At 48.7% G+C, this 21,445-nt stretch overlaps 64 non-coding genes and 3 pseudogenes across 64 annotated transcripts; all 67 read right to left on the bottom strand.

The window, feature by feature from the left end:
• Positions 1-61: 61 nt before the first annotated feature.
• On the bottom strand, positions 62-180 carry LOC118346591. The gene has a single exon (XR_004799885.1). It is a non-coding gene; the product is annotated as a 5S ribosomal RNA (ribosomal RNA).
• Positions 181-370: 190 nt separating this feature from the next.
• LOC118346588 lies at positions 371-489 on the bottom strand. Its single transcript, XR_004799882.1, has one exon. It is a non-coding gene; the product is annotated as a 5S ribosomal RNA (ribosomal RNA).
• A 189-nt stretch (positions 490-678) lies between these two features.
• LOC118346585 lies at positions 679-797 on the bottom strand. The gene has a single exon (XR_004799879.1). It is a non-coding gene; the product is annotated as a 5S ribosomal RNA (ribosomal RNA).
• Positions 798-975: 178 nt separating this feature from the next.
• Positions 976-1,092, bottom strand: LOC118346594 (annotated as a pseudogene).
• A 190-nt stretch (positions 1,093-1,282) lies between these two features.
• On the bottom strand, positions 1,283-1,401 carry LOC118346579. The gene has a single exon (XR_004799873.1). It is a non-coding gene; the product is annotated as a 5S ribosomal RNA (ribosomal RNA).
• Positions 1,402-1,591: 190 nt separating this feature from the next.
• LOC118346584 lies at positions 1,592-1,710 on the bottom strand. The gene has a single exon (XR_004799878.1). It is a non-coding gene; the product is annotated as a 5S ribosomal RNA (ribosomal RNA).
• Positions 1,711-1,897: 187 nt separating this feature from the next.
• On the bottom strand, positions 1,898-2,016 carry LOC118346590. The gene has a single exon (XR_004799884.1). It is a non-coding gene; the product is annotated as a 5S ribosomal RNA (ribosomal RNA).
• A 190-nt stretch (positions 2,017-2,206) lies between these two features.
• On the bottom strand, positions 2,207-2,325 carry LOC118346617. The gene has a single exon (XR_004799908.1). It is a non-coding gene; the product is annotated as a 5S ribosomal RNA (ribosomal RNA).
• Positions 2,326-2,514: 189 nt separating this feature from the next.
• LOC118346616 lies at positions 2,515-2,633 on the bottom strand. The gene has a single exon (XR_004799907.1). It is a non-coding gene; the product is annotated as a 5S ribosomal RNA (ribosomal RNA).
• Positions 2,634-2,821: 188 nt separating this feature from the next.
• On the bottom strand, positions 2,822-2,940 carry LOC118346614. Its single transcript, XR_004799905.1, has one exon. It is a non-coding gene; the product is annotated as a 5S ribosomal RNA (ribosomal RNA).
• A 189-nt stretch (positions 2,941-3,129) lies between these two features.
• On the bottom strand, positions 3,130-3,248 carry LOC118346613. The gene has a single exon (XR_004799904.1). It is a non-coding gene; the product is annotated as a 5S ribosomal RNA (ribosomal RNA).
• A 189-nt stretch (positions 3,249-3,437) lies between these two features.
• Positions 3,438-3,556, bottom strand: LOC118346612. The gene has a single exon (XR_004799903.1). It is a non-coding gene; the product is annotated as a 5S ribosomal RNA (ribosomal RNA).
• Positions 3,557-3,744: 188 nt separating this feature from the next.
• LOC118346611 lies at positions 3,745-3,863 on the bottom strand. The gene has a single exon (XR_004799902.1). It is a non-coding gene; the product is annotated as a 5S ribosomal RNA (ribosomal RNA).
• Positions 3,864-4,052: 189 nt separating this feature from the next.
• LOC118346610 lies at positions 4,053-4,171 on the bottom strand. Its single transcript, XR_004799901.1, has one exon. It is a non-coding gene; the product is annotated as a 5S ribosomal RNA (ribosomal RNA).
• A 482-nt stretch (positions 4,172-4,653) lies between these two features.
• On the bottom strand, positions 4,654-4,772 carry LOC118346609. The gene has a single exon (XR_004799900.1). It is a non-coding gene; the product is annotated as a 5S ribosomal RNA (ribosomal RNA).
• A 185-nt stretch (positions 4,773-4,957) lies between these two features.
• LOC118346635 lies at positions 4,958-5,076 on the bottom strand. Its single transcript, XR_004799926.1, has one exon. It is a non-coding gene; the product is annotated as a 5S ribosomal RNA (ribosomal RNA).
• A 189-nt stretch (positions 5,077-5,265) lies between these two features.
• On the bottom strand, positions 5,266-5,384 carry LOC118346586. The gene has a single exon (XR_004799880.1). It is a non-coding gene; the product is annotated as a 5S ribosomal RNA (ribosomal RNA).
• Positions 5,385-5,561: 177 nt separating this feature from the next.
• On the bottom strand, positions 5,562-5,680 carry LOC118346581. The gene has a single exon (XR_004799875.1). It is a non-coding gene; the product is annotated as a 5S ribosomal RNA (ribosomal RNA).
• Positions 5,681-5,869: 189 nt separating this feature from the next.
• LOC118346631 lies at positions 5,870-5,988 on the bottom strand. Its single transcript, XR_004799922.1, has one exon. It is a non-coding gene; the product is annotated as a 5S ribosomal RNA (ribosomal RNA).
• A 189-nt stretch (positions 5,989-6,177) lies between these two features.
• Positions 6,178-6,296, bottom strand: LOC118346608. Its single transcript, XR_004799899.1, has one exon. It is a non-coding gene; the product is annotated as a 5S ribosomal RNA (ribosomal RNA).
• Positions 6,297-6,486: 190 nt separating this feature from the next.
• On the bottom strand, positions 6,487-6,605 carry LOC118346607. Its single transcript, XR_004799898.1, has one exon. It is a non-coding gene; the product is annotated as a 5S ribosomal RNA (ribosomal RNA).
• Positions 6,606-6,791: 186 nt separating this feature from the next.
• On the bottom strand, positions 6,792-6,910 carry LOC118346606. The gene has a single exon (XR_004799897.1). It is a non-coding gene; the product is annotated as a 5S ribosomal RNA (ribosomal RNA).
• Positions 6,911-7,100: 190 nt separating this feature from the next.
• On the bottom strand, positions 7,101-7,219 carry LOC118346618. Its single transcript, XR_004799909.1, has one exon. It is a non-coding gene; the product is annotated as a 5S ribosomal RNA (ribosomal RNA).
• Positions 7,220-7,412: 193 nt separating this feature from the next.
• LOC118346634 lies at positions 7,413-7,531 on the bottom strand. Its single transcript, XR_004799925.1, has one exon. It is a non-coding gene; the product is annotated as a 5S ribosomal RNA (ribosomal RNA).
• Positions 7,532-7,720: 189 nt separating this feature from the next.
• Positions 7,721-7,839, bottom strand: LOC118346605. Its single transcript, XR_004799896.1, has one exon. It is a non-coding gene; the product is annotated as a 5S ribosomal RNA (ribosomal RNA).
• Positions 7,840-8,029: 190 nt separating this feature from the next.
• Positions 8,030-8,148, bottom strand: LOC118346620. The gene has a single exon (XR_004799911.1). It is a non-coding gene; the product is annotated as a 5S ribosomal RNA (ribosomal RNA).
• Positions 8,149-8,330: 182 nt separating this feature from the next.
• LOC118346624 lies at positions 8,331-8,449 on the bottom strand. Its single transcript, XR_004799915.1, has one exon. It is a non-coding gene; the product is annotated as a 5S ribosomal RNA (ribosomal RNA).
• Positions 8,450-8,638: 189 nt separating this feature from the next.
• Positions 8,639-8,757, bottom strand: LOC118346619. Its single transcript, XR_004799910.1, has one exon. It is a non-coding gene; the product is annotated as a 5S ribosomal RNA (ribosomal RNA).
• Positions 8,758-8,946: 189 nt separating this feature from the next.
• LOC118346603 lies at positions 8,947-9,065 on the bottom strand. The gene has a single exon (XR_004799894.1). It is a non-coding gene; the product is annotated as a 5S ribosomal RNA (ribosomal RNA).
• Positions 9,066-9,254: 189 nt separating this feature from the next.
• LOC118346602 lies at positions 9,255-9,373 on the bottom strand. Its single transcript, XR_004799893.1, has one exon. It is a non-coding gene; the product is annotated as a 5S ribosomal RNA (ribosomal RNA).
• A 189-nt stretch (positions 9,374-9,562) lies between these two features.
• Positions 9,563-9,681, bottom strand: LOC118346601. The gene has a single exon (XR_004799892.1). It is a non-coding gene; the product is annotated as a 5S ribosomal RNA (ribosomal RNA).
• A 186-nt stretch (positions 9,682-9,867) lies between these two features.
• On the bottom strand, positions 9,868-9,984 carry LOC118346595 (annotated as a pseudogene).
• A 186-nt stretch (positions 9,985-10,170) lies between these two features.
• Positions 10,171-10,289, bottom strand: LOC118346600. The gene has a single exon (XR_004799891.1). It is a non-coding gene; the product is annotated as a 5S ribosomal RNA (ribosomal RNA).
• A 178-nt stretch (positions 10,290-10,467) lies between these two features.
• LOC118346633 lies at positions 10,468-10,586 on the bottom strand. Its single transcript, XR_004799924.1, has one exon. It is a non-coding gene; the product is annotated as a 5S ribosomal RNA (ribosomal RNA).
• Positions 10,587-10,774: 188 nt separating this feature from the next.
• On the bottom strand, positions 10,775-10,893 carry LOC118346576. Its single transcript, XR_004799870.1, has one exon. It is a non-coding gene; the product is annotated as a 5S ribosomal RNA (ribosomal RNA).
• A 189-nt stretch (positions 10,894-11,082) lies between these two features.
• On the bottom strand, positions 11,083-11,201 carry LOC118346599. Its single transcript, XR_004799890.1, has one exon. It is a non-coding gene; the product is annotated as a 5S ribosomal RNA (ribosomal RNA).
• Positions 11,202-11,391: 190 nt separating this feature from the next.
• Positions 11,392-11,510, bottom strand: LOC118346598. Its single transcript, XR_004799889.1, has one exon. It is a non-coding gene; the product is annotated as a 5S ribosomal RNA (ribosomal RNA).
• A 190-nt stretch (positions 11,511-11,700) lies between these two features.
• On the bottom strand, positions 11,701-11,819 carry LOC118346597. The gene has a single exon (XR_004799888.1). It is a non-coding gene; the product is annotated as a 5S ribosomal RNA (ribosomal RNA).
• A 189-nt stretch (positions 11,820-12,008) lies between these two features.
• Positions 12,009-12,127, bottom strand: LOC118346639. Its single transcript, XR_004799930.1, has one exon. It is a non-coding gene; the product is annotated as a 5S ribosomal RNA (ribosomal RNA).
• Positions 12,128-12,316: 189 nt separating this feature from the next.
• LOC118346596 lies at positions 12,317-12,435 on the bottom strand. Its single transcript, XR_004799887.1, has one exon. It is a non-coding gene; the product is annotated as a 5S ribosomal RNA (ribosomal RNA).
• A 189-nt stretch (positions 12,436-12,624) lies between these two features.
• On the bottom strand, positions 12,625-12,743 carry LOC118346593. Its single transcript, XR_004799886.1, has one exon. It is a non-coding gene; the product is annotated as a 5S ribosomal RNA (ribosomal RNA).
• Positions 12,744-12,932: 189 nt separating this feature from the next.
• LOC118346582 lies at positions 12,933-13,051 on the bottom strand. The gene has a single exon (XR_004799876.1). It is a non-coding gene; the product is annotated as a 5S ribosomal RNA (ribosomal RNA).
• A 494-nt stretch (positions 13,052-13,545) lies between these two features.
• LOC118346627 lies at positions 13,546-13,664 on the bottom strand. The gene has a single exon (XR_004799918.1). It is a non-coding gene; the product is annotated as a 5S ribosomal RNA (ribosomal RNA).
• A 189-nt stretch (positions 13,665-13,853) lies between these two features.
• LOC118346632 lies at positions 13,854-13,972 on the bottom strand. Its single transcript, XR_004799923.1, has one exon. It is a non-coding gene; the product is annotated as a 5S ribosomal RNA (ribosomal RNA).
• Positions 13,973-14,161: 189 nt separating this feature from the next.
• Positions 14,162-14,280, bottom strand: LOC118346621. Its single transcript, XR_004799912.1, has one exon. It is a non-coding gene; the product is annotated as a 5S ribosomal RNA (ribosomal RNA).
• A 489-nt stretch (positions 14,281-14,769) lies between these two features.
• LOC118346638 lies at positions 14,770-14,888 on the bottom strand. The gene has a single exon (XR_004799929.1). It is a non-coding gene; the product is annotated as a 5S ribosomal RNA (ribosomal RNA).
• A 189-nt stretch (positions 14,889-15,077) lies between these two features.
• Positions 15,078-15,196, bottom strand: LOC118346623. Its single transcript, XR_004799914.1, has one exon. It is a non-coding gene; the product is annotated as a 5S ribosomal RNA (ribosomal RNA).
• A 189-nt stretch (positions 15,197-15,385) lies between these two features.
• On the bottom strand, positions 15,386-15,504 carry LOC118346622. The gene has a single exon (XR_004799913.1). It is a non-coding gene; the product is annotated as a 5S ribosomal RNA (ribosomal RNA).
• Positions 15,505-15,694: 190 nt separating this feature from the next.
• LOC118346642 lies at positions 15,695-15,813 on the bottom strand. The gene has a single exon (XR_004799933.1). It is a non-coding gene; the product is annotated as a 5S ribosomal RNA (ribosomal RNA).
• Positions 15,814-16,002: 189 nt separating this feature from the next.
• On the bottom strand, positions 16,003-16,121 carry LOC118346629. Its single transcript, XR_004799920.1, has one exon. It is a non-coding gene; the product is annotated as a 5S ribosomal RNA (ribosomal RNA).
• Positions 16,122-16,309: 188 nt separating this feature from the next.
• LOC118346592 lies at positions 16,310-16,422 on the bottom strand (annotated as a pseudogene).
• A 189-nt stretch (positions 16,423-16,611) lies between these two features.
• LOC118346630 lies at positions 16,612-16,730 on the bottom strand. Its single transcript, XR_004799921.1, has one exon. It is a non-coding gene; the product is annotated as a 5S ribosomal RNA (ribosomal RNA).
• A 189-nt stretch (positions 16,731-16,919) lies between these two features.
• LOC118346636 lies at positions 16,920-17,038 on the bottom strand. Its single transcript, XR_004799927.1, has one exon. It is a non-coding gene; the product is annotated as a 5S ribosomal RNA (ribosomal RNA).
• Positions 17,039-17,227: 189 nt separating this feature from the next.
• On the bottom strand, positions 17,228-17,346 carry LOC118346641. Its single transcript, XR_004799932.1, has one exon. It is a non-coding gene; the product is annotated as a 5S ribosomal RNA (ribosomal RNA).
• A 189-nt stretch (positions 17,347-17,535) lies between these two features.
• LOC118346580 lies at positions 17,536-17,654 on the bottom strand. Its single transcript, XR_004799874.1, has one exon. It is a non-coding gene; the product is annotated as a 5S ribosomal RNA (ribosomal RNA).
• A 189-nt stretch (positions 17,655-17,843) lies between these two features.
• Positions 17,844-17,962, bottom strand: LOC118346583. The gene has a single exon (XR_004799877.1). It is a non-coding gene; the product is annotated as a 5S ribosomal RNA (ribosomal RNA).
• Positions 17,963-18,151: 189 nt separating this feature from the next.
• On the bottom strand, positions 18,152-18,270 carry LOC118346578. Its single transcript, XR_004799872.1, has one exon. It is a non-coding gene; the product is annotated as a 5S ribosomal RNA (ribosomal RNA).
• Positions 18,271-18,459: 189 nt separating this feature from the next.
• Positions 18,460-18,578, bottom strand: LOC118346587. The gene has a single exon (XR_004799881.1). It is a non-coding gene; the product is annotated as a 5S ribosomal RNA (ribosomal RNA).
• A 190-nt stretch (positions 18,579-18,768) lies between these two features.
• Positions 18,769-18,887, bottom strand: LOC118346577. Its single transcript, XR_004799871.1, has one exon. It is a non-coding gene; the product is annotated as a 5S ribosomal RNA (ribosomal RNA).
• A 189-nt stretch (positions 18,888-19,076) lies between these two features.
• On the bottom strand, positions 19,077-19,195 carry LOC118346637. Its single transcript, XR_004799928.1, has one exon. It is a non-coding gene; the product is annotated as a 5S ribosomal RNA (ribosomal RNA).
• A 272-nt stretch (positions 19,196-19,467) lies between these two features.
• Positions 19,468-19,586, bottom strand: LOC118346628. Its single transcript, XR_004799919.1, has one exon. It is a non-coding gene; the product is annotated as a 5S ribosomal RNA (ribosomal RNA).
• A 190-nt stretch (positions 19,587-19,776) lies between these two features.
• Positions 19,777-19,895, bottom strand: LOC118346640. Its single transcript, XR_004799931.1, has one exon. It is a non-coding gene; the product is annotated as a 5S ribosomal RNA (ribosomal RNA).
• Positions 19,896-20,085: 190 nt separating this feature from the next.
• LOC118346589 lies at positions 20,086-20,204 on the bottom strand. Its single transcript, XR_004799883.1, has one exon. It is a non-coding gene; the product is annotated as a 5S ribosomal RNA (ribosomal RNA).
• A 191-nt stretch (positions 20,205-20,395) lies between these two features.
• Positions 20,396-20,514, bottom strand: LOC118346626. The gene has a single exon (XR_004799917.1). It is a non-coding gene; the product is annotated as a 5S ribosomal RNA (ribosomal RNA).
• A 189-nt stretch (positions 20,515-20,703) lies between these two features.
• Positions 20,704-20,822, bottom strand: LOC118346615. The gene has a single exon (XR_004799906.1). It is a non-coding gene; the product is annotated as a 5S ribosomal RNA (ribosomal RNA).
• Positions 20,823-21,011: 189 nt separating this feature from the next.
• LOC118346604 lies at positions 21,012-21,130 on the bottom strand. The gene has a single exon (XR_004799895.1). It is a non-coding gene; the product is annotated as a 5S ribosomal RNA (ribosomal RNA).
• A 185-nt stretch (positions 21,131-21,315) lies between these two features.
• LOC118346625 lies at positions 21,316-21,434 on the bottom strand. The gene has a single exon (XR_004799916.1). It is a non-coding gene; the product is annotated as a 5S ribosomal RNA (ribosomal RNA).
• Positions 21,435-21,445: the final 11 nt, after the last annotated feature.

The following is a 21,445-nucleotide window of genomic DNA, read 5'->3' as shown; positions in this document are numbered from 1 at the left end:
ATCCACTCCCGAGTGGTCCTTCTTGTCAATTCCTCTTGCAAGGCGGAAAAAACAAAAACGAGGGGTGCAACACGAGGACTTCCGAGGAGGTCACCCATCCTAGTACTACTCTCAACCAAGCACGGTTAATTGCGGAGTTCTAATGGGATTCGGTGCATTAGTGCTGGTATGATCGCGCCCATCAAACTAATTATTTAAAATTCATATAATTCTAGTGCGACGTACTAGCGTCTTTCCGATCCAAATGCGAACCGGAGATCTGATCGAAACCCATAGCTACGCGATGGGCAGGGCGCGATTTTCCTAAAAATCCACTCCCGAGTTGTCCTTCTTGTCAATTCCTCTCACAAGGCGGAAAAAACAAAAACGAGGGGTGCAACACGAGGACTTCCGAGGAGGTCACCCATCCTAGTACAACTCTCAACCAAGCACGCTTAACTGCGGAGTCCTGATGGGTTCTGGTGCAGTTGTGCTGGTATGATCGCACCCGTCAAACTAATTATTTAAAATTCATATAATCCTAGGGCGACCTACTAGCGTATTTCCGATCCGAATGCGAACCGGAGATCTGATCGAAACCCTTAGCTACGCGATGGGCAGGGCGCGATTTTCGAAAAATCCACTCCCGAGTGGTCCTTCTTGTCAATTCCTCTTGCAAGGCGGAAAAAACAAAAGCGAGGGGTGCAACACGAGGACTTCCGAGGAGGTCACCCATCCTAGTACTACTCTCAACCAAGCACGGTTAACTGCGGAGTTCTAATGGGATCCGGTGCATTAGTGCTGGTATGATCGCGCCCATCAAACTAATTATTTAAAATTCATATAATTCTAGTGCGACGTACTAGCGTCTTTCCGATCCAAATGCGAACCGGCGATCTGATCAAAACCCATAGCTACGCGATCGGCAGGGGGCGATTTTCCTAAAAATCCACTCCCGAGTGGTCCTTATTGTCAATTCCGCGAAGTCGGAAAACAAAAGGATAACACGGACTTCCCAAGAGGTCACCCATCCTAGTACTACTCTCGCCCAAGCACGGTTAAATGCGGAGTTGAAATGGGATCCGGTGCATTAGTGCTGGTATGATCGCACCCGTCAAACTAATTATTTAAAATTCATATAATCCTAGTGCGACGTACTAGCGTCTTTCCGATCCAAATGCGAACCGGCGATCTGATCGAAACCCATAGCTACGCGATGGGCAGGGCGCGATTTTCCTAAAAATCCACTCCCGAGTTGTCCTTCTTGTCAATTCCTCTCACAAGGAGGAAAAAACAAAAACGAGGGGTGCAACACGAGGACTTCCCAGGAGGTGACCCATCCTAGTACTACTCTCGCCCAAGCACGCTTAACTGCGGAGTTCTGATGGGTTCCGATGCATTTGTGCTGGTATGATCGCACCCATCAAACCAATTATTTAAAATTCATATAATCCTAGGGCGACCTACTAGCGTATTTCCGATCCCAATGCGAACCGGTGATCTGATCGAAACCCTTGGCTGCGCGATGGGCAGGGCGCGATTTTCCTAAAAATCCACTCCCAAGTTGTCCTTCTTGTAAATTCCTCTTGCAAGGCGGAAAAAACAAAAACGAGGGGTGCAACACGAGGACTTCCGAGGAGGTCACCCATCCTAGTACTACTCTCAACCAAGCACGGTTAACTGCGGAGTTCTAATGGGATCCGGTGCATTAGTGCTGGTATGATCGCGCCCATCAAACTAATTATTGAAAATTCATATAATCCTAGTGCGACGTACTAGCGTCTTTCCGATCCAAATGCGAACCGGCGATCTGATCGAAACCCATAGCTACGCGATGGGCAGGGCGCGATTTTCCTAAAAATCCACTCCCGAGTTGTCCTTCTTGTCAATTCCTCTCACGAGGAAAAAACAAAAACGAGGGGTGCAACACGACGACATCCGAGGAGGTCCCCCATCCTAGTACGACTCTCGCCCAAGCAAGCTTGACTGCAGAGTTCTGATGGGATCCGGTGCATTAGTGCTGGTATGATCGCACCCATCAAACTAATTATTTAAAATTCATATAATCCTAGGGAGACCTACATGCGTATTTCTGATCCCAATGCGAACCGGCGATCTGATCGAAACCCTTGGCTACGCGATGGGCAGGGCGCGATTTTTCGAAAAATCCACTCCCGAGTTGTCCTTATTGTCAATTCCTCTCGCAAGGCGGAAAAAACAAAAACGAGGGGTGCAACACGAGGACTTCCCAGGAGGTCACCCATCCTAGTACTACTCTCGCCCAAGCACGCTTAACTGCGGAGTTCTGATGGGATCCGGTGCATTAGTGCTGGTATGATCGCACCCATCAAACTAATTACTTAAAATTCATATAATCCTTGAGCGACATACTAGCGTCCTTCCGATCCCAATCCAAACGGAGATCTGATCCAAACCCATGGCTACGCGATGGGCAGGGCGAGATTTTCCCAAAAATCCACTCCCGAGTGGTCCTTCTTGTCAATTTATCTCGCAAGGCGGAAAAAACAAAAACGAGGGGTGCAACACGAGGACTTCCCAGGAGGTCACCCATCCTAGTACTACTCTCGCCCAAGCACGCTTAACTGCGGAGTTCTGATGGGATCCGGTGCATTAGTGCTGGTATGATCGCACCCATCAAACTAATTACTTAAAATTCATATAATCCTTGAGCGACATACTAGCGTCCTTCCGATCCCAATCCAAACGGAGATCTGATCCAAACCCATGGCTACGCGATGGGCAGGGCGAGATTTTCCAAAAATCCACTCCCGAGTGGTCCTTCTTGTCAATTTATCTCGCAAGGCGGAAAAAACAAAAACGAGGGGTGCAACACGAGGACTTCCCAGGAGGTCACCCATCCTAGTACTACTCTCGCCCAAGCACGCTTAACTGCGGAGTTCTGATGGGATCCGGTGCATTAGTGCTGGTATGATCGCACCCATCAAACTAATTACTTAAAATTCATATAATCCTTGAGCGACATACTAGCGTCCTTCCGATCCCAATCCAAACGGAGATCTGATCCAAACCCATGGCTACGCGATGGGCAGGGCGAGATTTTCCCAAAAATCCACTCCCGAGTGCTCCTTCTTGTCAATTTATCTCGCAAGGCGGAAAAAACAAAAACGAGGGGTGCAACACGAGGACTTCCCAGGAGGTCACCCATCCTAGTACTACTCTCGCCCAAGCACGCTTAACTGCGGAGTTCTGATGGGATCCGGTGCATTAGTGCTGGTATGATCGCACCCATCAAACTAATTACTTAAAATTCATATAATCCTTGAGCGACATACTAGCGTCCTTCCGATCCCAATCCAAACGGAGATCTGATCCAAACCCATGGCTACGCGATGGGCAGGGCGAGATTTTCCCAAAAATCCACTCCCGAGTGGTCCTTCTTGTCAATTTATCTCGCAAGGCGGAAAAAACAAAAACGAGGGGTGCAACACGAGGACTTCCCAGGAGGTCACCCATCCTAGTACTACTCTCGCCCAAGCACGCTTAACTGCGGAGTTCTGATGGGATCCGGTGCATTAGTGCTGGTATGATCGCACCCATCAAACTAATTACTTAAAATTCATATAATCCTTGAGCGACATACTAGCGTCCTTCCGATCCCAATCCAAACGGAGATCTGATCCAAACCCATGCTACGCGATGGGCAGGGCGAGATTTTCTCAAAAATCCACCCCCGAGTGGTCCTTCTTGTCAATTTATCTCGCAAGGCGGAGAAAACAAAAACGAGGGGTGCAACACGAGGACTTCCCAGGAGGTCACCCATCCTAGTACTACTCTCGCCCAAGCACGCTTAACTGCGGAGTTCTGATGGGATCCGGTGCATTAGTGCTGGTATGATCGCACCCATCAAACTAATTACTTAAAATTCATATAATCCTTGAGCGACATACTAGCGTCCTTCCGATCCCAATCCAAACGGAGATCTGATCCAAACCCATGGCTACGCGATGGGCAGGGCGAGATTTTCTCAAAAATCCACTCCCGAGTGGTCCTTCTTGTCAATTTATCTCGCAAGGCGGAGAAAACAAAAACGAGGGGTGCAACACGAGGACTTCCCAGGAGGTCACCCATCCTAGTACTACTCTCGCCCAAGCACGCTTAACTGCGGAGTTCTGATGGGATCCGGTGCATTAGTGCTGGTATGATCGCACCCATCAAACTAATTACTTAAAATTCATATAATCCTTGAGCGACATACTAGCGTCCTTCCGATCCCAATCCAAACGGAGATCTGATCCAAACCCATGGCTACTGATGGGCGTGGGCGAGATTTCTTCAAAAAAATCCACCAGTGCTCCTTCTTGTCAATTCTATTTCAAGGCTGAAAACAAAACGGTGCAACACGGTGACTTCCCGCGAGGCTCCATCCTAGTAATACTACTCGCCTCAAGCACGCTTAATCATGAGTTCGGGATCCGGTGCATTAGTGCTGGTATGATCGCCCCCATCAAACTAATTACTTAAAATTCATATAATCCTGGAGCGACATACTAGCGTCCTTCCGATCCCAATCCAAACGGAGATCTGATCCAAACCCATGGCTACGCGATGGGCAGGGCGAGATTTTCCCAAAAATCCACTCCCAAGTGCTCCTTCTTGTCAATTTATCTCGCAAGGCGGAAAAAACAAAAACGAGGGGTGCAACACGAGGACTTCCCAGGAGGTCACCCATCCTAGTACTACTCTCGCCCAAGCACGCTTAACTGCGGAGTTCTGATGGGATCCGGTGCATTAGTGCTGGTATGATCGCACCCATCAAACCAATTACTTAAAATTCAAATAATCCTAGAGCGACATACTAGCGTCCTTCCGATCCCAATCCAAACGGAGATCTGATCCAAACCCATAGCTACGCGATGGGCAGGGCGAGATTTTCTCAAAAATCCACCCCCGTGAGTGCTCTGTCAATTTGAGTCTCGCACATGGAAAACAAAAACGAGGGGTGCAACACGAGGACTTCCCAGGAGGTCACCCATCCTAGTACTACTCTCGCCAAAGCACGCTTAACTGCGGAGTTCTGATGGGATCCGGTGCATTAGTGCTGGTATGATCGCACCCATCAAACTAATTACTTAAAATTCATATAATCCTTGAGCGACATACTAGCGTCCTTCCGACCCCAATCCAAACGGAGATCTGATCCAAACCCATGGCTACGCGATGGGCAGGGCGAGATTTTCCCAAAAATCCACTCCCGAGTGCTCCTTCTTGTCAATTTATCTCGCAAGGCGGAAAAAACAAAAACGAGGGGTGCAACACGAGGACTTCCGTGGAGGTCACCCATCCTAGTACTACTCTCAACCAAGCACGGTTAACTGCGGAGTTCTAATGGGATCCGGTGCATTAGTGCTGGTATGATCGCGCCCATCAAACTAATTATTTAAAATTCATAATCCTGAGCCATTATTACCACCCATCCCCAATCCAAACTAGATTCCATTCAAACCCATGGCTACGCTGATGGGCGTATGATTTCCTAAAAATCCACTCCCGAGTGGTCCTTCTTGTCAATTTATCTCGCAAGGCGGAAAAAATAAAAACGAGGGGTGCAACACGAGGACTTCCCCAGAGGTCACCCATCCTAGTACTACTCTCGCCCAACCACGCTTAACTGCTGAGTTCTGATGGGATCCGGTGCATTAGTGCTGGTATGATCGCACCCATCAAACTAATTACTTAAAATTCATATAATCCTTGAGCGACATACTAGCGTCCTTCAGATCCCAATCCAAACGGAGATCTGATCCAAACCCATGGCTACGCGATGGGGAGGGCGAGATTTTCCCAAAAATCCACTCCGGAGTGCTCCTTCTTGTCAATTTATCTCGCAAGGCGGAAAAAACAAAAACGAGGGGTGCAACACGAGGACTTCCCAGGAGGTCACCCATCCTAGCACTACTCTCGCCCAAGCACGCTTAACTGCGGAGTTCTGATGGGATCCGGTGCATTAGTGCTGGTATGATCGCACCCATCAAACTAATTACTTAAAATTCATATAATCCTTGGGCGACATACTAGCGTCCTTCCGATCCCAATCCAAACGGAGATCTGATCCAAACCCATAGCTACGCGATGGGCAGGGCGAGATTTTCTCAAAAATCCACCCCCGAGTGGTCCTTCTTGTCAATTTATCTCGCAAGGCGGAAAAAACAAAAACGAGGGGTGCAACACGAGGACTTCCCAGGAGGTCACCCATCCTAGTACTACTCTCGCCCAAGCACGCTTAACTGCGGAGTTCTGATGGGATCCGGTGCATTAGTGCTGGTATGATCGCACCCATCAAACTAATTACTTAAAATTCAAATAATCCTTGAGCGACATACTAGCGTCCTCCCGATCCCAATCCAAACGGAGATCTGATCCAAACCCATCGCTACGCGATGGCCAGGGCGAGATTTTCCCAAAAAATCCACTCCCGAGTGGTCCTTCTTGTCAATTTATCTCGCAAGGCGGAAAAAACAAAAACGAGGGGTGCAACACGAGGACTTCCCAGGAGGTCACCCATCCTAGTACTACTCTCGCCCAAGCACGCTTAACTGCGGAGTTCTGATGGGATCCGGTGCATTAGTGCTGGTATGATCGCACCCATCAAACTAATACTTAAAATTCATATAATCCTTGAGCGACATACTAGCGTCCTTCCGATCCCAATCCAAACGGAGATCTGATCCAAACCCATGGCTACGCGATGGGCAGGGCGAGATTTTCCCAAAAATCCACCCCCGAGTGGTCCTTCTTGTCAATTTATCTCGCAAGGCGGAGAAAAAAAACGAGGGGTGCAACACGAGGACTTCCCAGGAGGTCACCCATCCTAGTACTACTCTCGCCCAAGCACGCTTAACTGCGGAGTTCTGATGGGATCCGGTGCATTAGTGCTGGTATGATCGCACCCATCAAACTAATTACTTAAAATTCATATAATCCTTGAGCGACATACTAGCGTCCTTCCGATCCCAATCCAAACGGAGATCTGATCCAAAACCCATGGCTACGCGATGGGCAGGGCGAGATTTTCTCAAAAATCCACTCCCGAGTGGTCCTTCTTGTCAATTTATCTCGCAAGGCCGAAAAAATAAAAACGAGGGGTGCAACACGAGGACTTCCCAGGAGGTCACCCATCCTAGTACTACTCTCGCCCAAGCACGCTTAACTGCGGAGTTCTGATGGGATCCGGTGTATTAGTGCTGGTATGATCGCACCCATCAAACTAATTACTTAAAATTCATATAATCCTTGAGCGACATACTAGCGTCCTTCCGATCCCAATCCAAACGGATTCGATTCAAGAAACCCATGGTTACGCTGAAGGGCAGTGAAGCAGATTTTCAAAAATTCACCCTCGAAAGTGGTCCTTCTTGTCAATTTTTCTCGCAAGGCGGAAAAAACAAAAACGAGGGGTGCAACACGAGGACTTCCCAGGAGGTCACCCATCCTAGTACTACTCTCGCCAAAGCACGCTTAACTGCGGAGTTCTGATGGGATCCGGTGCATTAGTGCTGGTATGATCGCACCCATCAAACTAATTACTTAAAATTCATATAATCCTTGAGCGACATACTAGCGTCCTTCCGATCCCAATCCAAACGGAGATCTGATCCAAACCCATGGCTACGCGATGGGCAGGGCGAGATTTCCTCAAAAATCCACCCCCGAGTGGTCCTTCTTGTCAATTTATCTCGCAAGGCGGAGAAAACAAAAACGAGGGGTGCAACACGAGGACTTCCCAGGAGGTCACCCATCCTAGTACTACTCTCGCCCAAGCACGCTTAACTGCGGAGTTCTGATGGGATCCGGTGCATTAGTGCTGGTATGATCGCACCCATCAACCTAATTACTTAAAATTCATATAATCCTTGAGCGACATACTAGCGTCCTTCCGATCCCAATCCAAACGGAGATCTGATCCAAAACCCATGGCTACGCGATGGGCAGGGCGAGATTTTCTCAAAAATCCACTCCCGAGTGGTCCTTCTTGTCAATTTATCTCGCAAGGCGGAGAAAACAAAAACGAGGGGTGCAACACGAGGACTTCCCAGGAGGTCACCCATCCTAGTACTACTCTCGCCCGAGCACGCTTAACTGCGGAGTTCTGATGGGATCCGGTGCATTAGTGCTGGTATGATCGCACCCATCAAACTAATTACTTAAAATTCATATAATCCTTGAAGCGACATACACTAAGTCCTTCGATCCAATCAAGCGAGTCGACGTCCAAACCCATGGCTTCTGGCGATAAGGCGTGATTTCGAAAAAATCACTCGCAGTGGTCCTTCTTGTCAATTTATCTCGCAAGGCGGAAAAAACAAAAACGAGGGGTGCAACACGAGGACTTCCCAGGAGGTCACCCATCCTAGTACTACTCTCGCCCAAGCACGCTTAACTGCGGAGTTCCGATGGGATCCGGTGCATTAGTGCTGGTATGATCGCACCCATCAAACTAATTACTTAAAATTCATACAATCCTTGAGCGACATACTAGCGTCCTTCCGATCCCAATCCAAACGGAGAACTGATCCAAACCCATTGCTACGCGATGGGCAGGGCGAGATTTTCTCAAAAATCCACCCCCGAGTGGTCCTTCTTGTCAATTTATCTCGCAAGGCGGAGAAAACAAAAACGAGGGGTGCAACACGAGGACTTCCCAGGAGGTCACCCATCCTGGTACTACTCTCGCCCAAGCACGCTTAACTGCGGAGTTCTGATGGGATCCGGTGCATTAGTGCTGGTATGATCGCACCCATCAAACTAATTACTTAAAATTCATATAATCCTTGAGCGACATACTAGCGTCCTTCCGATCCCAATCCAAACGGAGATCTGATCCAAACCCATGGCTACGCGATGGGCAGGGCGAGATTTTCCCAAAAATCCACTCCCGAGTGCTCCTTCTTGTCAATTTATCTCGCAAGGCGGAAAAAACAAAAACGAGGGGTGCAACACGAGGACTTCCCAGGAGGTCACCCATCCTAGTACTACTCTCGCCCAAGCACGCTTAACTGCGGAGTTCTGATGGGATCCGGTGCATTAGTGCTGGTATGATCGCACCCATCAAACTAAATACTTAAAATTCAAATAATCCTTGAGCGACATACTAGCGTCCTTCCGATCCCAATCCAATCGGAGATCTGATCCAAACCCATGGCTACGCGATGGGCAGGGCGAGATTTTCCGAAAAATCCACTCCCGAGTGGTCCTTCTTGTCAATTTATCTCGCAAGGCGGAAAAAAAATCAACGAGGGGTGCAACACGAGGACTTCCCAGGAGGTCACCCATCCTAGTACTACTCTCGCCCAAGCACGCTTAACTGCGGAGTTCTGATGGGATCCGGTGCATTAGTGCTGGTATGATCGCACCCATCAAACTAATTACTTAAAATTCATATAATCCTTGAGCGACATACTAGCGTCCTTCCGATCCCAATCCAAACGGAGATCTGATCCAAACCCATGGCTACGCGATGGGCAGGGCGAGATTTTCCCAAAAATCCACTCCCGAGTGCTCCTTCTTGTCAATTTATCTCGCAAGGCGGAAAAAACAAAAACGAGGGGTGCAACACGAGGACTTCCCAGGAGGTCACCCATCCTAGTACTACTCTCGCCCAAGCACGCTTAACTGCGGAGTTCTGATGGGATCCGGTGCATTAGTGCTGGTATGATCGCACCCATCAAACTAATTACTTAAAATTCATATAATCCTTGAGCGACATACTAGCGTCCTTCGGTCTAATCCAGCGGAGATGTGATCCAAACCCATGGCTACGCGATGGGCAGGGCGAGATTTCCCGAAAAATCCACTCCCGAGTGCTCCTTCTTGTCAATTTATCTCGCAAGGCAGAAAAAACAAAAACGAGGGGTGCAACACGAGGACTTCCCAGGAGGTCACCCATCCTAGTACTCCTCTCGCCCAAGCACGCTTAACTGCGGAGTTACAGAGGATCGGTGCATTAGTGCTGTTATGGTGGCACCCATCAAACTAATTGCTTAAAATTCATATAATCCTTGAGGCGACATACTAAGCGTCCTTAGATCTGATCAAGCGGAGATGCAGTCAAACCCATGGCTATCACACGATGGGCTGAGGCGGGTACCAAAATCCACCCCCGAGTGGTCCTTCTTGTCAATTTATCTCGCAAGGCAGAGAAAACAAAAACGAGGGGTGCAACACGAGGACTTCCCAGGAGGTCACCCATCCTAGTACTACTCTCGCCCAAGCACGCTTAACTGCGGAGTTCTGATGGGATCCGGTGCATTAGTGCTGGTATGATCGCACCCATCAAACTAATTACTTAAAATTCATATAATCCTTGAGCGACATACTAGCGTCCTTCGATCCCAATCCAAACGGAGATGTGATCCAAACCCATGGCTTCTGATAGGCGGTACAAGAAAATCCACTCCCGAGTTCTCCTTCTTGTCAATTTATCTCGCAAGGCGGAAAAAACAAAAACGAGGGGTGCAACACGAGGACTTCCCAGGAGGTCACCCATCCTAGTACTACTCTCGCCCAAGCACGCTTAACTGCGGAGTTCTGATGGGATCAGGTGCATTAGTGCTGGTATGATCGCACCCATCAAACTAATTACTTAAAATTCATGTAATCCTTGAGCGACATACTAGCGTCCTTCCGATCCCAATCCAACGGAGATCTGATCCAAACCCATGGCTACGCGATGGGCAGGGCGAGATTTTCCCAAAAATCCACTCCCGAGTGCTCCTTCTTGTCAATTTATCTCGCAAGGCGGAAAAAACAAAAGCGAGGGGTGCAACACGAGGACTTCCCAGGAGGTCACCCATCCTAGTACTACTCTCGCCCAAGCACGCTTAACTGCGGAGTTCTGATGGGATCCGGTGCATTAGTGCTGGTATGGTCGCACCCATCAAACTAATTACTTAAAATTCATATAATCCTTGAGCGACATACTAGCGTCCTTCCGATCCCAATCCAAACGGAGATCTGATCCAAACCCATGGCTACGCGATGGGCAGGGCGAGATTTTCCCAAAAATCCACTCCCGAGTGCTCCTTCTTGTCAATTTATCTCGCAAGGCGGAAAAAACAAAAACGAGGGGTGCAACACGAGGACTTCCCAGGAGGTCACCCATCCTAGTACTACTCTCGCCCAAGCACGCTTAACTGCGGAGTTCTGATGGGATCCGGTGCATTAGTGCTGGTATGATCGCACCCATCAAACTAATTACTTAAAATTCAAATAATCCTTGAGCGACATACTAGCGTCCTTCCGATCCCAATCCAAACGGAGATCTGATCCAAACCCATGGCTACGCGATGGGCAGGGCGAGATTTTCCCGAAAAATCCACTCCCGAGTGGTCCTTCTTGTCAATTTATCTCGCAAGGCGGAAAAAACAAAAGCGAGGGGTGCAACACGAGGACTTCCCAGGAGGTCACCCATCCTAGTACTACTCTCGCCCAAGCACGCTTAACTGCGGAGTTCTGATGGGATCCGGTGCATTAGTGCTGGTATGATCGCACCCATCAAACTAATTACTTAAAATTCATATAATCCTTAGGCGACATACTAGCGTCCTTCAGTCAATCCAAGCGGAGATCTGATCCAAACCCGTAGCTCTACTTGATAGTAGAAGGCGAATTTTCCCAAAAAATCCCACTCCCGTCACTCACTTCTTGTCAATTTATCGCGCAAGGCGGAAGAAACAAAAGCGAGGGGTGCAACACGAGGACTTCCCAGGAGGTCACCCATCCTAGTACTACTCTCGCCCAAGCACGCTTAACTGCGGAGTTCTGATGGGATCCGGTGCATTAGTGCTGGTATGATCGCACCCATCAAACTAATTACTTAAAATTCATATAATCCTTGACCGACATACTAGCGTCCTTCCGATCCCAATCCAAGCGGAGATCTGATCCAAACCCATGGCTACGCGATGGGCCGGGCGAGATTTTCCCAAAAATCCACTCCCGAGTGCTCCTTCTTGTCAATTTATCTCGCAAGGCGGAAAAAACAAAAACGAGGGGTGCAACACGAGGACTTCCGAGGAGGTCACCCATCCTAGTACTACTCTCGCCCAAGCACGCTTAACTGCGGAGTTCTGATGGGATCCGGTGCATTAGTGCTGGTATGATCGCATCCATCAAACTAATTACTTAAAATTCATATAATCCTTGAGCGACATACTAGCGTCCTTCCGATCCCAATCCAAGCGGAGATCTGATCCAAACCCATAGCTACGCGATGGGCAGGGCGAGATTTTCTCAAAAATCCACCCCCGAGTGGTCCTTCTTGTCAATTTATCTCGCAAGGCGGAGAAAACAAAAACGAGGGGTGCAACACGAGGACTTCCCAGGAGGTCACCCATCCTAGTACTACTCTCGCCCAAGCACGCTTAACTGCGGAGTTCTGATGGGATCCGGTGCATTAGTGCTGGTATGATCGCACCCATCAAACTAATTACTTAAAATTCATATAATCCTTGAGCGACATACTAGCGTCCTTCCGATCCCAATCCAAACGGAGATCTGATCCAAACCCATGGCTACGCGATGGGCAGGGCGAGATTTTCCCAAAAATCCACTCCCGAGTGCTCCTTCTTGTCAATTTATCTCGCAAGGCGGAAAAAACAAAAACGAGGGGTGCAACACGAGGACTTCCCAGGAGGTCACCCATCCTAGTACTACTCTCGCCCAAGCACGCTTAACTGCGGAGTTCTGATGGGATCCGGTGCATTAGTGCTGGTATGATCGCACCCATCAAACTAATTACTTAAAATTCATATAATCCTTGAGCGACATACTAGCGTCCTTCCGATCCCAATCCAAGCGGAGAACTGATCCAAACCCATTGCTACGCGATGGGCAGGGCGAGATTTTCTCAAAAATCCACCCCCGAGTGGTCCTTCTTGTCAATTTATCTCGCAAGGCGGAGAAAACAAAAGCGAGGGGTGCAACACGAGGACTTCCCAGGAGGTCACCCATCCTAGTACTACTCTCGCCCAAGCACGCTTAACTGCGGAGTTCTGATGGGATCCGGTGCATTAGTGCTGGTATGATCGCACCCATCAAACAAATTACTTAAAATTCATATAATCCTTGAGCGACATACTAGCGTCCGTCCGATCCCAATCCAAACGGAGATCTGATCCAAACACATGGCTACGCGATGGGTAGGGCGAGATTTTCTCAAAAATCCACCCCCGAGTGGTCCTTCTTGTCAATTTATCTCGCAAGGCGGAAAAAACAAAAACGAGGGGTGCAACACGAGGACTTCCCAGGAGGTCACCCATCCTAATACTACTCTGCTTAGCTTAGCTGCCGAGATTACGATGGGATGCAGTTGCATTGATCTTTGGTATGATCGCACCCATCAAACTAATTACTTAAAATTCATATAATCCTTGAGCGACATACTAGCGTCCTTCCGATCCCAATCCAAACGGAGATCTGATCCAAACCCATGGCTACGCGATGGGCAGGGCGAGATTTTCCCAAAAATCCACTCCCGAGTGCCCCTTCTTGTCAATTTATCTCGCAAGGCGGAAAAAACAAAAACGAGGGGTGCAACACGAGGACTTCCCAGGAGGTCACCCATCCTAGTACTACTCTCGCCCAAGCACGCTTAACTGCGGAGTTCTGATGGGATCCGGTGCATTAGTGCTGGGATGATCGCACCCGTCAAACTAATTACTTAAAATTCATATAATCCTTGAGCGACATACTAGCGTCCTTCCGATCCCAATCCAATCGGAGATCTGATCCAAACCCATGGCTACGCGATGGGCAGGGCGAGATTTTCCGAAAAATCCACTCCAGAGTGGTCCTTCTTGTCAATTTATCTCGCAAGGCGGAAAAAACAAAAACGAGGGGTGCAACACGAGGACTTCCCAGGAGGTCACCCATCCTAGTACTACTCTCGCCCAAGCACGCTTAACTGCGGAGTTCTGATGGGATCCGGTGCATTAGTGTTGGTATGATCGCACCCATCAAACTAAATACTTAAAATTCAAATAATCCTTGAGCGACATACTAGCGTCCTTCCGATCCCAATCCAATCGGAGATCTGATCCAAACCCATGGCTAGGCGATGGGCAGGGCGAGATTTTCCGAAAAATCCACTCCCGAGTGCTCCTTCTTGTCAATTTATCTCGCAAGGCGGAAAAAACAAAAACGAGGGGTGCAACACGAGGACTTCCCGGGAGGTCACCCATCCTAGTACTACTCTCGCCCAAGCACGCTTAACTGCGGAGTTCTGATGGGATCCGGTGCATTAGTGCTGGTATGATCGCACCCATCAAACTAATTACTTAAAATTCATATAATCCTTGAGCGACATACTACTAGCGTCCTTCCGATCCCAATCCAAGCGGAGATCTGATCCAAACCCATGGCTACGCGATGGGCAGGGCGAGATTTTCCCAAAAATCCACTCCCGAGTGGTCCTTCTTGTCAATTTATCTCGCAAGGCGGAAAAAACAAAAACGAGGGGTCTGACGAGGACTTCCGGTGGTCACCCATCCTAGTACTACTCTGGCAACCCTTTGTTTGAGTTACGATGGGATCCGGTGCGTAGTGCTGAGTAGTCGCACCCACATCAAACTAATTACTTAAAATTCAAATAATCCTAGAGCGACATACTAGCGTCCTTCCGATCCCAATCCAATCGGAGATCTGATCCAAACCCATAGCTACACGATGGGCAGTGCGAGATTTTCCTAAAAATCCACTCCCGAGTGGTCCTCCTTGTCAATTTATCTCGCAAGACGGAAAAAACAAAAACGAGGGGTGCAACACGAGGACTTCCCAGGAGGTCACCCATCCTAGTACCACTCTCGCCCAAGCACGCTTAGCTGCGGAGTTCTGATGGGATCCGGTGCATTAGTACTGGTATGATCGCACCCAACAAACTAATTATTTTAAATTCATATAATCCTTCAGCGAAATACTAGCGTCCTTCCGATCCCAATCCAAACGGAGATCTGATCCAAACCCATTGCTACGCGATGGGCAGGGTGAGATTTTCCCAAAAATCCACTCCCGACTGGTCCTTCTTGTCAATTTATCTCGCAAGGCGGAAAAAACAAAAACGAGGGGTGCAACACGAGGACTTCCCAGGAGGTCACCCATCCTAGTACTACTCTCGCCCAAGCACGCTTAACTGCGGAGTTCTGATGGGATCCGGTGCATTGGTGCTGGTATGATCGCACCCATCAAACTAATTACTTAAAATTCATATAATCCTTGAGCGACATACTAGCGTCCTTCCGATCCCAATCCAAACGGAGATCTGATCCAAACCCATGGCTACGCGATGGGCAGGGCGAGATTTTCCGAAAAACCCACTCCCGAGTGGTCCTTCAGTCAATTTTATAGCAAGGCGGAAAAAACATCAGCGAGAGGGGTGCAACACGAGGACCTCCCAGGAGGTCACCCATCCTAGTACTACTCTCGCCCAAGCACGCTTAACTGCGGAGTTCTGATGGGATCCGGTGCATTAGTGCTGGTATGATCGCACCCATCAAACTAATTACTTAAAATTCATATAATCCTTGAGTGACATACTAGCGTCCTTCCGATCCCAATCCAAACGGAGATCTGATCCAAAACCCATGGCTACGCGATGGGCAGGGCGAGATTTTCTCAAAAATCCACTCCCGAGTGGTCCTTCTTGTCAATTTATCTCGCAAGGCGGAGAAAACAAAAACGAGGGGTGCAACACGAGGACTTCCCAGGAGGTCACCCATCCTAGTACTACACTCGCCCAAGCACGCTTAGCTGCGGAGTTCTGATGGGATCCGCTGCATTAGTGCTGGTATGATCGCAACCATCAAACCAATTATTTAAAATTCATATAATCCTAGGCGACCTACTAGCGTATTTCCGATCCCAATGCGAACCGGCGATCTGATCGAAACCCATGGCTACGCGATGGGCAGGGCGAGATTTTCCGAAAAATCCACTCCCGAGTGGTCCTTCTTGTCAATTTATCTCGCAAGGCGGAAAAAACAAAAACGAGGGGTGCAACACGAGGATTTCCCAGGAGGTCACCCATCCTAGTACTACTCTCACCCAAGCACGCTTAACTGCGGAGTTCTGATGGGATCCGGTGCATTAGTGCTGGTATGATCGCACCCATCAACCTAATTACTTAAAATTCATATAATCCTTGAGCGACATACTAGCGTCCTTCCGATCCCAATCCAAACGGAGATCTGATCCAAACCCATGGCTACGCGATGGGCAGGGCGAGATTTTCCCAAAAATCCACTCCCGAGTGGTCCTTCTGTCAATTTATCTCGCAAAGCGGAAAAAACAAAAACGAGGGGTGCAACACGAGGACTTCCCAGGAGGTCACCCATCCTAGTACTACTCGCCCACGCTTAACTGCGAGTTCTTGATGGGATCCGGTGCATTAGTGCTGGTATGATCGCACCCATCAAACTAATTACTTAAAATTCATATAATCCTTGAGCGAAATACTAGCGTCCTTCCGATCCCAATCCAAACGGAGATCTGATCCAAACCCATGGCTACGCGATGGGCCGGGCGAGATTTTCCCAAAAATCCACTCCCGAGTGCTCCTTCTTGTCAATTTATCTCGCAAGGCGGAAAAAAAATCAACGAGGGGTGCAACACGAGGACTTCCCAGGAGGTCACCCATCCTAGCACTACTCTCGCCCAAGCACGCTTAACTGCGGAGTTCTGATGGGATCCGGTGCATTAGTGCTGGTATGATCGCACCCATCAAACTAATTACTTAAAATTCATATAATCCTTGAGCGACATACTAGCGTCCTTCTGATCCCAATCCAAACGGAGATCTGATCCAAACCCATGGCTACGCGATGGGCAGGGCGAGATTTTCCCAAAAATCCACTCCCGAGTGCTCCTTCATGTCAATTTATCTCGCAAGGCGGAAAAAACAAAAACGAGGGGTGCAACACGAGGACTTCCCAGGAGGTCACCCATCCTAGTACTACTCTCGCCCAAGCACGCTTAGCTGCGGAGTTCTGATGGGACCCGGTGCATTAGTACTGGTATGATCGCACCCAACAAACTAATTACTTAAAATTCAAATAATCCTTGAGCGACATACTAGCGTCCTTCCGATCCCAATCCAATCGGAGATCTGATCCAAACCCATGGCTACGCGATGGGCAGGGCGAGATTTTTCGAAAAATCCACTCCCGAGTGGTCCTTCTTGTCAATTTATCTCGCAAGGCGGAAAAAAAATCAACGAGGGGTGCAACACGAGGACTTCCCAGGAGGTCACCCATCCTAGTATTACTCTCGCCCAAGCACGCTTAACTGCGGAGTTCTGATGGGATTCGGTGCATTAGTGCTGGTATGATCGCACCCATCAAACTAATTACTTAAAATTCATATAATCCTTGAGTGACATACTAGCGTCCTTCCGATCCCAATCCAAACGGAGATCTGATCCAAACCCATGGCTACGCGATGGGCAGGGCGAGATTTCCCGAAAAATCCACTCCCGAGCGGTCCTTCTTGTCAATTTATCTCGCAAGGCGGAAAAAACAAAAACGAGGGGTGCAACACGAGGACTTCCCAGGAGGTCACCCATCCTAGTACTACTCTCGCCCAGGCGCGCTTAACTGCGGAGTTCTGATGGGATCTGGTGCATTAGTGCTGGTATGATCGTACCCATCAAACTAATTACTTAAAATTCAAATAATCCTTGAGCGACATACTAGCGTCCTTCCGATCCCAATCCAAACGGAGATCTGATCCAATCCCATCGCTACGCGATGGGCAGGGCGAGATTTTCCCAAAAATCCACTCACGAGTGGTCCTTCTTGTCAATTTATCTCGCAAGGCGGAAAAAACAAAAACGAGGGGTGCAACACGAGGACTTCCGAGGAGGTCACCCATCCTAGTACTACTCTCAACCAAGCACGGTTAACTGCGGAGTTCTAATGGGATCCGGTGCATTAGTGCTGGTATGATTGCACCCATCAAACTAATTACTTAAAATTCAAATAATCCTTGAGCGACATACTAGCGTCCTTCCGATCCCAATCCAAACGGAGATCTGATCCAAATCCATCGCTACACGATGGGCAGGGCGAGATTTTCCCAAAAATCCACTCACGAGTGGTCCTTCTTGTCAATTTATCTCGCAAGGCGGAAAAAACAAAAACGAGGGGTGCAACACGAGGACTTCCCTGGAGGTCACCCATCCTAGTACTACTCTCGCCCAAGCACGCTTAACTGCAGAGTTTTGATGGGATCCGGTGCATTAGTGCTGGTATGATCGCACCCATCAAACTAATTACTTAAAATTCAAATAATCCTTGAGCGACATACTAGCGTCCTTCCGATCCCAATCCAAACGGAGATCTGATCCAAACCCAACGCTACGTAATGGGCAGGGCGAGATTTTCCCAAAAATCCACTCCTGAGTGGTCCTTCTTGTCAATTTATCTCGCAAGGCGGAAAAAACAAAAACGAGGGGTGCAACACGAGGACTTCCGAGGAGGTCACCCATCCTAGTACTACTCTCAACCAAGCACGGTTAATTGCGGAGTTCTAATGGGATCCGGTGCATTAGTGCTGGTATGATCGCGCCCATCAAACTAATTATTTAAAATTCATATAATCCAAGTGTGACGTACTAGCGTCTTTCCGATCCAAATGCGAACCGGCGATCTGATCGAAACCAATAGCTACGAGATGGGCAGGGCGCGATTTTCCTAAGAATCCACTCCCGAGTTGTCCTTATTGTCAATGGCTCTCCGAAGGCGGAAAAAACAAAAACGTGGGGTGCAACACGAGGACTTCCCAGGAGGTGACCCATCCTAGTACAACTCTCGCCCAAGCACGCTAAACTGCGGAGTTCTGATGGGATCCGGTGCATTAGTGCTGGTATGATCGCACCCATCAAACTAATTACTTAAAATTCAAATAATCCTTGAGCGACATACTAGCGTCCTTCCGATCCCAATCCAAACGGAGATCTGATCCATACCCATCGCTATGCGATGGGCAGGGCGAGATTTTCCAAAAAATCCACTCCCGAGTGGTCCTTCTTGTCAATTTATCTCGCAAGGCGGAAAAAACAAAAACGAGGGGTGCAACACGAGGACTTCCCAGGAGGTCACCCATCCTAGTACTACTCTCGCCCAAGCACGCTTAACTGCGGAGTTCTGATGGGATCCGGTGCATTAGTGCTGGTATGATCGCACCCATCAAACTAATTATTTAAAATTCAAATAATCCTTGAGCGACATACTAGCGTCCTTCCGATCCCAATCCAAACGGAGATCTGATCCAAACTAATTACTTAAAATTCAAATAATCCTTGAGCGACGTACTAGCGTCTTTCCGATCCAAATGCGAACCGGCGATCTGATCAAAACCCATAGCTACGCGATCGGCAGGGCGCGATTTTCCTAAAAATCCACTCCCGAGTGGTCCTTATTGTCAATTCCTCTCGCAAGTCGGAAAAAACAAAAATGAGGGGTGCAACACGGGGACTTCCCAGGAGGTCACCCATCCTAGTACTACTCTCGCCCAAGCACGCTTAGCTGCGGAGTTCTGATGGGATCCGGTGCATTAGTACTGGTATGATCGCACCCAACAAACTAATTATTTTAAATTCATATAATCCTTCAGCGAAATACTAGCGTCTTTCCGATCAAAATGCGAACCGGCGATCTGATCGAAACCCATAGCTACGCGATGGGCAGGGCGCGATTTTCCTAAAAATCCACTCCCGAGTTGTCCTTCTTGTCAATTCCTCTCACAAGGCGGAAAAAACAAAAACGAGGGGTGCAACACGAGGACTTCCCAGGAGGTGACCCATCCTAGTACTACTCTCGCCCAAGCACGCTTAACTGCGGAGTTCTGATGGGTTCCGGTGCATTTGTGCTGGTATGATCGCACCCATCAAACCAATTATTTAAAATTCATATAATCCTAGGGCGACCTACTAGCGTATTTCCGATCCCAATGCGAACCGGTGATCTGATCGAAACCCTTGGCTACGCGATGGGCAGGGCGCGATTTTCCTAAAAATCCACTCCCAAGTTGTCCTTCTTGTAAATTCCTCTCGCAATGCGGAAAAAACAAAAACGAGGGGTGCAACACGACGACATCCGAGGAGGTCCCCCATCCTAGTACTACTCTCGCCCAAGCAAGCTTGACTGCAGAGTTCTCATGGGATCCGGTGCATTAGTGCTGGTATGATCGCACCCATCAAACTAATTATTTAAAATTCATATAATCCTAGGGCGACCTACATGCGTATTTCTGATCCCAATGCGAACCGGCGATCTGATCGAAACCCTTGGCTACGCGATGGGCAGGGCGCGATTTTTCGAAAAATCCACTTGTCAATTGGTCCTTATTGTCAATTCCTCTCGCAAGGCGGAAAAAACAAAAGCGAGGGGTGCAACACGAGGACTTCCCAGGAGGTCACCCATCCTAGTACTACTCTCGCCCAAGCACGCTTAACTGCGGAGTTCTGATGGGATCCGGTGCATTAGTGCTGGTATGATCGCACCCATCAAACTAATTACTTAAAATTCAAATAATCCTTGAGCGACATACTAGCGTCCTTCCGATCCCAATCCAAACGGAGATCTCATCCAAACCCATCGCTACGCGATGGGCAGGGCGAGATTTTCCCAAAAATCCACTCCCGAGTGGTCCTTCTTGTCAATTCCTCTTGCAAGGCGGAAAAAACAAAAACGAGGGGTGCAACACGAGGACTTCCCAGGAGGTCACCCATCCTAGTACTACTCTCGCCCAAGCACGCTTAACTGCGGAGTTCTGATGGGATCCGGTGCATTAGTGCTGGTATGATCGCACCCATCAAACTAATTACTTAAAATTCATATAATCCTTGAGCGACATACTAGCGTCCTTCCGATCCCAATCCAAACGGAGATCTGATCCAAACCCATGGCTACGCGATGGGCAGGGCGAGATTTCCCGAAAAATCCACTCCCGAGTAGTCCTTCTTGTCAATTTATCTCGCAAGGCGGAAAAAACAAAAACGAGGGGTGCAACACGAGGACTTCCCAGGAGGTCACCCATCCTAGTACTACTCTCGCCCAAGCACGCTTAACTGCGGAGTTCTGATGGGATCCGGTGCATTAGTGCTGGTATGATCGCACCCATCAAACTAGTTAAAATTCAAATAATCCTTGAGCGACATACTAGCGTCCTTCCGATCCCAATCCAAACGGAGATCTGATCCAAATCCATCGCTACGCGATGGGCAGGGCGAGATTTTCCCAAAAATCCACTCACGAGTGGTCCTTCTTGTCAATTTATCTCGCAAGGCGGAAAAAACAAAAACGAGGGGTGCAACACGAGGACTTCCCAGGAGGTCACCCATCCTAGTACTACTCTCGCCCAAGCACGCTTAACTGCGGAGGTCTGATGGGATCCGGTGCATTAGTGCCGGTATGATCGCACCCATCAAACTAAT

Source organism: Juglans regia, unplaced genomic scaffold (genome assembly GCF_001411555.2).
Source record: "Juglans regia cultivar Chandler unplaced genomic scaffold, Walnut 2.0 Scaffold_797, whole genome shotgun sequence".
NCBI lineage: Eukaryota > Viridiplantae > Streptophyta > Magnoliopsida > Fagales > Juglandaceae > Juglans > Juglans regia.
Note: the sequence above shows the minus strand (reverse complement) of the source record. Positions and strands in the feature narration are given on the sequence as shown.